General features: G+C 37.2%; 1 long non-coding RNA gene across 1 annotated transcript; it reads right to left on the bottom strand.

The window, feature by feature from the left end:
* Positions 1-2,806: 2,806 nt before the first annotated feature.
* On the bottom strand, positions 2,807-4,375 carry LOC107745196 (uncharacterized). The gene is made up of 3 exons (XR_001640577.1): positions 4,268-4,375; positions 3,871-3,933; positions 2,807-3,177 (listed from the first exon to the last, which is right to left on the bottom strand). It is a non-coding gene; the product is annotated as an uncharacterized LOC107745196 (long non-coding RNA).
* Positions 4,376-9,543: the final 5,168 nt, after the last annotated feature.

Raw genomic sequence — 9,543 nt, 5'->3', positions numbered from 1 at the left:
CTCTCTCTCTCTCTCTCTCTCTCTCTCTCTCTCCCTCTCTCTCTCTCTCTCCCTCTCTCTCTCAAGGCTTATCTCAGGCCCCTGGAGCTGAAACCGCTGTGGCCATAAAGGTCAACGCCTCCCCCTTGTGGTGAGTCGCTTTTGCACTTTCTTTAGAAATGTTTTAAGCTGCGTGTTTGTGAAAAACAAATTCATCATTAAACTGTTTTAACTTTAAACCGTCACTTTCTGGCCAAAATACTACATAATCCATAATAACGCTTCCTCCAGTGACCTGTTGTCCTCTCCACCAACATTTGTTTAGAACTGTTGTAAACTGATTTCTGTTGTAAACAGTGCTTTGTCTCTGCATACTTCTCTCTTGGTTCAAACAAGTTGACTCTGGATTATTATTATTATTTTTTTTTTTTTTAGTCAGCTGTTTGGACTCTCATTCTGACGGCACCCATTCACTGCAGAGATCGATTGGTGAGCAAGTGATGTGTAACACAAATTTTTCCAAATCTGTTCCAGTGAAGAAACAAACTCCTCTACATCTGGATGGCCTGAGGGTGAGTGTGTGAACTATTCTTTTAAATATGCATTAAATTAAATACACTATATCACAACTTTCTTTTAGTTTAACCACAACTTAAATAAATGTGTAAACACACTGTGTTAGATGAGGTTAACACGGACTTTAATACTACTACTACTACTACTACTACTACTAATATTTATAAAATAATATATAATACAATAATATAATTATAATATAAAATATTCATCATCATCCTACAACTGGTAAAATAATGAGACATAAAACTGAAGAAACTTCTCTATGCCCATTTCCATTGATTTTAATGTTCACAGATACCTCTCAGCAAACAGGTTATGCAGTTAACGCCTACTGCATGTCAGCAAATGTTTTTTCCCAAAGACACTGATAGATTCTAATTGAAGTTTAATGAATCTGTTGGTGACTAAACCGCAATTTTGGCATGTGCTGTAGGACCACATGGGTTTCAGTATAAATATCAAACCTCATACGAAGGTGGTACACCAGTGCATTTTATGTTGAAAAAAAACCAAAACATTTTCTTCTGTCATCCCTGGTACAACTTAACAGAAAAAAAAATCTTGTGAAATGAATGTAGCGACTGCTCGTCGTCTAAAGACCCGGCCGGGTACAGCACTGTGTGGGAGCAGTAATGCGCACACAATGATTCAGATCTTTCACAGTTATTAAACTGAAAAACTGAAGGGAGTTTTGAATATGATTCGAAGATATATTATGTTTTTCATTTTCTTGTGCATTTTCCACTAAAGCATTGTGCTGTACTTTACCTCTCTGAATGCACTAGATTTTTTCATTCCGTCAATGTCCTTTTTATTCACTACAGTTCAAAAGTTTTGGGTCTATATATATATATATATATATAAATTATTTTTTTTGAAAGAAGACTCTTATGCTCAAGGCTGCATTTATTATTTTTGATTTAAAAAAAACTGTAAGAACAATAATACTGTGAAATATTCAAATTCAAATTTTGTTTTACTATATTTTAAAATGTAATTTATTCCATTGTTCCATTGCTGAATTTTCAGCAGTTTTCAATTTCACATGATATTTCAGAAATCATTCTAATATTCTGATTTGCTGCTCATTAAAGATTGCTTATTATTATAAATGTAAGGATTCAAGCATCTTTGATGAATAGAATGTTTTAAAAAAAACATTATTGCAGGAAATCTTTTGTAACAGAAATGTATTCACATTTAATAAATGCATTTATAATGCTACAAAATTTTTTTTTTTTTTAAGTCTCTAATATTTGCCAAGGCTGCATTTTTTGGTCAGAAATTCAGTAAAACAGTAATATTGTGAAATGTTATCACAATTTAAAATGACTGTTTTCTATTCAATATATTTTAAAATGTAACGTATTCCTGTGATGCAAAGCTGGATTTTCTGCATCATTACTCCAGTCTTCATTGTCACATGATCCTTCAGAAATCATTATAGTGTGTACTGTTTCTTTCTCTTTTATTTATTTTGATAATTTTTAAATGTAACATTTTGAATTAATTTGTATATTTACTACCTTTTTCTTCCCCTTACTCATTTTTATTATTAAACTATTTAACATTTTATTTTTTCTCCATAAATTGTCAATTTAAGAACTTTGGATCACCTTTGTTTTTATCAAATGTGCTATATAAATAAACTTAATATAAATAACCTCGCATAGAGGAAACAGGAGAGTTAGATTTAATGAGGAGAAAAAAGTGCAACCGAAGTCATAAATATAAATACAACAAATTTAGACAATAAAACAATTAAAACAAGAAATAGGAAAAACAAGTATACTCTGGATTCACCCTCCACTTCACCTGAAAAAAAGGAAAAAATAGAAATAAGAAACAACTACACTCTAAAAAATGCTGGGTTAAATATAACCCAGCGCTGGGTTAAAAAGGGACAAACCCAGCTATTGGGTTGTTTTGACCCAGCAGTTGTCACAGCAATCACTGGGTCAAAACAACCCAATCACTTGGTCAAAACAACCCAACTGCTGGGTCAAAACAACCCAATCACTGGGTCAAAACAACCCAACTGCTGGGTCAAAACAACCCAATCACTGGGTCAAAACAACCCAATAGCTGGGTTTGTCCCTTTTTAACCCAGCGCTGGGTTATATTTAACCCAGCATTTTTTAGAGTGTAGAGAAACTTAGAAATTATCTAAATTATAATTTGTACCAAAACTAGAAATTGATGCAACATTATCCTTACCTGTTTTATTGAAGGTACACAGTGGGCTACCTTTAGTCACATTTTCAGTCCTAAAATGTACAAAAAGTCGAGTCCCAGTCCCATAGTACTGCTCATGTGTGCCATTAATTCTGCACAAGTAATTACAGTAGAATCTGCCAGTGTCGTTGAGCTCTAGGGACGTCAGGGTAAAGCTCTGGCGCCAGTGGCTTTCTTTTTTGTCTTCAGAATGTCTCCAGCTAAACTGAGCGAGTTTGTTAATGCTGACATATTTCCCATGTCTGTTCTTGATGTACCAGTTTACTAAACACTTAGCTTCCTGAATGTCTCCATGAGCCTGGCAGTGTATGGTGATGTTTTCTCCGGGTGTGCTGTACACCTCACCTGGCCACTGCTTTACCCAGTTTTGAGTGTGAGCCTTTCCTGCGACAAAGAACACAAATTTTATGCTGCTCATGGATAAAGAGATTTAAGTCAATCTTGGTGAGCAAAAATTCAGCAATCATGTGAGCTCATATTAGTACTGATAATGAAACTGCACACTTCGTCATCTTGTCGCCACTGAAACAAGATCGTTTAACACATCAGTGTTCACTGCATTAATGTGACAGATCACATATGAATTTTTATTTAAAATGCACTTATGGAAACAATTAAGTGCATATTGTTTATAATTAAACTTTTGTCAATAAAAAAAAAAAAAACATTTTAATAATAATTTAGACTGATTGTTATTTACTGGGGTTCAGAAATTTGAGACTGCTAGTAAAAATGATTCTATGAAAGGATTTTTTTTTTCATAATTTCGTGAATACAATAATTTCAGTGAAATTCCTTTTGTAAATTCGAACAATATCATGATGCTTAACATTAAACATAGATAACAGATGGAAATTGACATAAAAATGGCCCATATAATAAACACACAAAATAACACATAAGAATAGCAAAACTTAAACATCATAAAATATCATCAAAGGCCATTTTGAGAAATATAATGGAAAAAAGTATGCATTTTGACCCATGTATACATTTTAAGCTTAAGGCTTTTAGCTGATATGATAAAATATGATACAAATAGAAACACAAGACTGAAAATGAGAGTAAATGTGTTACCTGAGGAGTAAAAAGCAAAGAAGACAGCAGCAAATATGACATCATGGAATAGCATATCTCTGTCTATAAATTTGAAAAACAATGATCTTTTACATTCGCAATGGATCAAATGCCATTTTCTGTTGCTTATTATATACAACATCACTTAATTCACTTTTTCGGAAAACTTGTCTATACGTATTCATGACTTTTTACATGTTACATTCAGTGCAAGCAACAAGACAGCTTATTTAATATGATGAACATTTCCCCAGACATGCTGAAATACTGAAACAAGAGCACTTATACGTATACATATAAGTCTTGCCAGTCCTGTTTTATCATTTTGGGTGATCACGATCACTAACAACTTTTAAAATAAATGCTATACTATTTTGTTTGGTCACGTGTGACTTACCTTGGAGCTGCTCAGAGACCAGCGGCTTCCTACAATATTGTTGTTCCTATCAAAAGCACAATCTATTTACATGTCAGACAGCGAAATGTTTTTCACACATCTGTTACAGTCTCACTTCCTGTGCCGTACATATTCAGGAAGGATGAAGGTCCCACCTGCAAGTTACAGACATGAATTCGTTTATTGAATTCATTATTTTTCATGCAAAGTCTGTGTTGGCCAAAAATTAATGCTTTAAAAAACTCCTTTGCATGTTTATGCATGCAGATATATTGAAAGAAATGATTGACTTTTTGTATTTCTATGCAATAGGTTGTTAGGTGGTAACAGGAAATCTGTGATGTGACAATGACATGCCTGTGTCGCATGAAACAGTACAGCTAAACTGGATGGTCATATTCGTGAGATGTTTCTGATGTGATTTTTTTCTTTGCATTGTCAGTAGATTAACAACAGCCAGAGCACTACTGTATTTTGCTTTTGTTATCAGTTGATCATTATCTAGGATGCTTACAAATAATTATTTAAGGGGAAAATGTGTTATATATTTCCCATTCTACCAGTTTACTTGGATCTGTCACCGCTACGGTGATATAAACGCACGAATAAGACGATGAAGAATTTCCAATAACACTTTAATAAATCCACAGAAGGGTAATTTACAGCAGGCAGGCAGGTGACACACGTAGGGAACATTCACAATACCGGACGAAGACAGAACGAACAGACTTGAACTTAAAGGGGTCATATGATGCGATTTCAATTTTTCCTTTCTCTTTGGAGTGTTACTAGCTTTTGGTGCATAAAGAAGATCGGTAAAGTTGCAAAGACTAAAGTCTCAAACATCATATGACCCCTTTAAGTAGGGGTGCTAACAAGGCTAATCAATAAGACACAGGTGAACAGAATGACACAATCAGACATGAGGGAAAGCTTGTGGACACCCGGGAGGAGGACGACAAACAGAGTCCAGGGAGGAGACGATGGAGGAAGGAGCCATGGAGGAAAAAGGAGGAGCCAGGGCGGATCAGATGGAGGGAGAAGACAGGAGGGACCCAGGCCGCAGCCATGATGGTGGCCCACGTTGGAGCCAATGGAGGGAGCAGCCATGGTGGAGGAAGGGCTGCTGACTCCAGGGGGCCGACCGACGGCGGCAGAGTAGGTGGTGGTGGAGCCCGAGGCGGAGACGGAGAGCCGATGAGCCAGGGTGACGGGGAGGATCCGAAGGGCCAAGGCGGAGCAGATGGCTCCAGCGACCGAGGTGGAGGCGTGGATCCGGAAGGCCGTGGTGAAGCTGGAGCAACAGAGGACTGAGGTGGAGCCGAAGGGAAGGAGGAGCCTGACAGAGCCGGAGGGATGGAGGGACGAGGTGTAGCCGGAGGAGTGGTGTCCCGAGGCAGCGGATGGTCGATGACAGACCAAGGCGGAGCCAGAGGGACGAGGGAGCCCGGTGGAGCTGGTGGACTGACGGGCCATGGCGGAGAGGAGGGAGCTAGGAGTCATGGTGGAGCTGCTGGGTCGAAGGGCCGAGGCGGAGTCCTGGACTCAGAGGCTGGAGGCGGAGACAAGGGATCCTCCAGCCATGATGCCGGTGGAGACTGGCAGACCTGCGGCGATCCCACCGCACAGATGGTGGGCTGAGGGTGAGCAGAGGGGCTGCCTGGAGACAGTGGTGGCGATGGTGAGGACTGATACAGAGGAGGTGGAAGAGGGAGGCTGGGCGGGAGTTCAGAATGTACAGGGGGCTTAGGAATGGTGTGTGCTGCCCACACACACACCACAAGGCCACTCCCAGCACCGGGAGCGCCAGCAATAGGGGAACGACCTCCGTGGTCGTTTCAGGACAGGCAGGTAGTTCAGGGCAGACAGATAGTTCAGACGAAGGCGGGAGAATAGGAGGCATGTCTGCATATATATCCAAAACAAAGTCAATTAAGTCCACAGTGTCCAGCAGCAACTCACCCTCAGCGGTGGTGCAGACGGCAGGGCTTTCCTCAGAGCCCTCGTGCTCCCTTGCATCATCCACCAGCACGTGCACAGTTGCCGGCTCTCGCACCTGGTCTGACGTCTCAAGCAGCTCCGATTCTCAGCTCTGTCGCTCCTTGCGGTGATGGCTTGTCGGTCGCAGTAGGCTCTGGCTCTCCGTCAGCAGTGGGCTCAGGCTTTTGGGGGAACTAGGTCACGGGCACATGAGGGAAGGAAACACAAAACAGTCTAATGGGGTGTGACAGGATGCTATGAATTATGCTGTTTTTATTTTCTTGCTAAATCCAACCATTGGCTCAAAAATATGTAATAATATCTATTTTTATGTTTCACAGATTAAAGTAAGTCATACAGATTTGGAACGACATGAGTAAATTATGACATGATTCCAGATTAATTCCAGGTAAACTATCCCTTGAAATTGTATATAAATTCTCTAACCACATATAAATAATATGATGATTCAGTCATAGATAAAAAAAAAATCTACTTTGTTAAATTTAGTATTTAATCTGGAAATATGAAGACGTGTCTATTGTTTAATTTTTCTTCCCAGGATGAATCTATATGGATCGAATGTAGAACATATTTTCTACTCTGTAGTAAATAGTTGCAGATTGCAGGATATCAATTATAGTAATGAACTAAGAAGTAAAAAACTAAAGAAATGCATTGGTTCATTCTCAATACATGACACAGCTTTACTTAATTATATGGCCTTAAACCTCTTGATTGATTGATTGATTCAAAATATGGTTAGGCCTTCATTAAATGGACTTGATTAATTTGTACAATCAGCCACTAGATGGCACCCATTAATTTATTTTCATACTAGTTTGTCAATTTGAAGTGGAAATGTGACACAATGTTAGTTGTAATAAGGGAGATTTTGAGATTTTTGTCACAATCCATAGCCTATATAAGAATGTTCTCTTGTAGTACCTTCTGATTTTGATGTCTTTTGAAAATAACAATGTTGGTTATCTAAATGTGATTTTCTTTCCACAGTAATTTATAAAAACAAAACAAAACTTGACCTTATTTCCTTAAAGGATTTTGTGGTTATACCATGACCAAATACATACCATGATTTTTACTGAAATGTATTTTGAGTTTATTTGGATTTATTATTCTTATAATTCAGTTTATTTATGATTGAATATCTATTTAATATATTTAAATTGCCTGCATATATGGTGCACTCTAAAAGACTGCTCGAGTGCACACTCGAGTAACACTAAACACATCCTTCCCTTAACAGCACAATGATTAAGTGCCAAATGACAAAGGCAGCCTTTGACCATTTCCTGTTTTGCATCTGACCATTCATCAGCCAATCCCATACTGCAGACTGCATACCAATCAAAACACCCATTTTAAGTTCATCTAAGGCCACTTCCTGATTTCCCTGGGGGGCCAAAAACCACACAATGCACAGTATTAGAGCCAGCAATCTCCTGAATATGGCAAAATCACCCCATTGACAGTTTGTACCTTTTTTTCTGAGAGTGTACGTTCTGAAAAGATAAATGTTGATAGTTCAAACAATGCAATCTTGCAGAAGTCTATTCAGTGGCATCTATTTGAGTATGTTCCATATAGGTGTTTTTTACTTTTATTAGTTTTAATAATTACAAGGAGGGCTCAGGAAATTTTGAGTCTTGTGTTTATTCCTTTATGTGCTGCTAATATTACACAATTTGGAATTTTGGAGTGCTGATTTAGTCACAGAATCTCACAATAAAACTGACTGGAGACAATTTATAATAATTAACTTTTATACTTTCACTTTCATTTCTGTAGAAAAGATCTGTTTTTATAAGCTTTACAGGTACAGAATAAGACTTTGAGTTGGGAAACAATTAATACATACAATAACAATAAATACTTTAAGAAAAAATAAATTTGATCAAGTAGTTAGAGCTTTAGGTAAAAAATGACAGTTAAAGACCATAACACGGTGTGATCGTGCTAGTTAAGATTGCAAGTTTTTTGCTATACAAAGAATAGGAAATGAAACCTCTTATTTATTTGAAAACAGAAATGTTCATCAGGAACTGCACGACAATCTGTGCCAGCTGGTGTAGAATTGAGGAACATGATACCATGTGTACTAACTGCTGGTAGAATCATATCACAAGCATTCTAGTGCCCAGTATACAATTGTAACTGCCTTATAATTGCATACAAGATAGCATAGAATTATTGCATAGAAGATTGCCTAGAATTGAACATAACAGCAAGTCTTTAACAATCTAAAGCGTGTTGCAGATTACATGCCATGTGGTATTGGTTTAACACTGTGTTTTTTCCCCACACCCAAGCTAACCAATACCACATAACATGAATAGGCTATACATTAAAGGAATAGTTTACCTAAAAACTACATTCTTGCATTCTTGGAGTTGTGTGGGTTACTTGTGAATTATTGTGATGTTTTTATCAGCTGATTGGACTCTCATTCTCATGGCACCCATTCACTGCAGAGGATCCATTGGTGAGCAAGTGAAGTAATGCTAAATTTATTCAACCGTAATTTTACGAAGCTACGAGAATATTTTTTGTGTGCAAAAGAAAACAAAAATAACGACTTTATTCAACAATTCGTCTCCTCCGCATCAGGGTCAGAGAGCTCTCTCGGGATGCATCAAAAATATCTTAATTTGTGTTCCGAAGATGAACAGAGGTCTTACGGGTTTGGAACGACATGAGGGTAAGTAATTAATGACATAATTTTCATTTTTGGGTAAACTAACCCTTTAACGTCATATTTACAATTCATTTTACTACTGTAATACTTATATATTTTTCAATTTGATTACTTGGAATGACATTTAAACTCAATAGCACTATACATATTGTATATTATTGTTCTTTTGTTGGTCTTGATAGCTTCTATTGTCCTCATTTGTAAATCGTTTTGTATAATGTGTCTGCTAAATGACTAAATGTAAATATAAATATATTTTGTCTTTATAGAAACATTCTTTATATATTAAAACCTTTTGAATGTATTAGACTCACACACAGTATGTTTTTTTTTCAGTTGCAAGGCCTTTTTGGCTCTGAACATTTTCTGTGCATATCAGATCTACAAAAGTCAACAAAATTTTGTTTGCCTCTTTGGTCTTTCTCGGTATGTGTCATTTCATTTCTAGTAGGACGACACGTGTTCTTATTTTCACATGTTAGCGTAGACTGCTTCATCTTCCAAGGCGCGGTCAGATGAGAATGGTCTCACATCACACTAATTAAAAAAAGCAAAATATGTTACAGACATCTCAAAGTAG

Source organism: Sinocyclocheilus rhinocerous, unplaced genomic scaffold (genome assembly GCF_001515625.1).
Source record: "Sinocyclocheilus rhinocerous isolate Xijiao unplaced genomic scaffold, SAMN03320098_v1.1 scaffold257, whole genome shotgun sequence".
NCBI classification, from domain to species: Eukaryota; Metazoa; Chordata; class Actinopteri; order Cypriniformes; family Cyprinidae; genus Sinocyclocheilus; species Sinocyclocheilus rhinocerous.
Note: the sequence above shows the minus strand (reverse complement) of the source record. Positions and strands in the feature narration are given on the sequence as shown.